The sequence below is a fragment of the Pseudomyrmex gracilis genome, unplaced genomic scaffold, assembly GCF_002006095.1.
Source record: "Pseudomyrmex gracilis isolate BER0280 unplaced genomic scaffold, ASM200609v1 scaffold_5680, whole genome shotgun sequence".
Classification (NCBI taxonomy): domain Eukaryota; kingdom Metazoa; phylum Arthropoda; class Insecta; order Hymenoptera; family Formicidae; genus Pseudomyrmex; species Pseudomyrmex gracilis.
Genome location: NW_018026264.1, coordinates 1 through 1,535, shown reverse-complemented (window position 1 = coordinate 1,535; position 1,535 = coordinate 1). Strand labels below are relative to the sequence as shown.

General features: G+C 37.5%; 1 pseudogene; it reads right to left on the bottom strand.

Annotated features, from left to right (window-relative positions):
* Window positions 1-627: 627 nt before the first annotated feature.
* LOC109863508 lies at window positions 628-1,212 on the bottom strand (annotated as a pseudogene).
* Window positions 1,213-1,535: the final 323 nt, after the last annotated feature.

Below are 1,535 nucleotides of genomic sequence, written 5' to 3'. Positions count from 1 at the left end.
TGAACGACTCGGCCATTTTAAGGTTATTAATGTCTTATCGACGTCTCTAACCTATCTTTAGGTCATATGGCACCTACTGCTGCATTCTAATATGATGGGAATGTCAAATTCAAATTTGTCCGGATTTAAGTGGCGGACCCTGTATTACCGAAGAAAGCGTGACTTGCCGCGTACCGTTCCAGGAATTCATCGTCACGTGAATTCCACAGCGTATTATTTCGTTTTGTATTCTAAACTATTTCTTATTTCTTTCTGTTGAATTATTTGAATAAATTCTTTTATTTTTGTTTGTTACTAAAATCACACCGAGTCATTCTTTTCTGTCTATTCTTTTCCCGATTCCGACGAGCTACTCCGCAGCAAAGCGAATTAAACCTTCAAACGAACGGAACGAACTTTTCTCGGAAAGATAGGACCGTTACAACTATAACAATAAAAAGTAGTACATTCTGTCGCAATATGTCAGTATCTTCGTTCAATTTCTCGTCTGCTTCTTGTACTTTTTCGGATGAATTGTTCTTTGTATAATATGTTCCGTTGATGACTGTGTTTATGTAATCACGTCATTTGCAAACGATCAGAAACGGACAGTATTCAAACTGCATGTAGTAGTATTCAACTGCATATTCACTTTGCATGTTGCTCCCAAGGAACATCTTCTGGATTCCAATCTCTCAATCCTCCTCCGCAATAGTAGCACAACGTCTGATCATCTTTCCCTGTGTAATAAAATCCAGCATTTGCTAAGTCTTGTTTTGTTTGTTTTGATGATTTTGGCCATGTTTCAAATGTATTGATTCTCGCTTTATAAGTGTAAAATCGTGAATATTTCGGTTTCGACAATGTTTTGTTTAATATTTCAATGTCCTCGGTAACATCATCCTTCTTGTCTGCTTCCTCCATTTTTTTCGGAATTGTGTTAGAATCTACATCAATGGCTATGTTGTCGCAGGATAAGTTTTCAACAAATCGACATCGTCTGAACCACCGTTGATGATCTGCCATTGGATTGTCATTCGTTTCCCATTTGCTTATTTCAAGTTTATATTCAAAACATTTCACCTTATCTTCTTTGCCTGTGTAATAGAATCCAGCTGCTGCCAGTTTTTCCGGCTTCATCCATGGGCATGGCCAATCTTTAAAGCTGGCTAATCGAAAAGATTCGAATCTATATTCTTCTTGATAGTTCTCCGGAATACAATGTTTAGCCATTCTGACAAATATACAATTTTCTTTTTTTATCTTTGTAAACTGATAATTAGACGCGAACGATGAGCTTTTAAACACTACTGTCCCCACCGTTTCTTTCAATTGAACAAAAGATAGCCCCTTCTCCAATGAAATTGATTAATTAGCAAAAAACGAATATTCCATAATGACACGTGGGTGATATTATTACGCACCCAGCAAACAATTTCTGACTGCGCAAACCTTGCCAACAGAAACTGTGTGCAGAAACGCTACAGTACGGAAACATGCTTTGGTGCTGCCAAAACTGTTAGCACATAGAGACAAAAAACGCAACAACTCTGTTG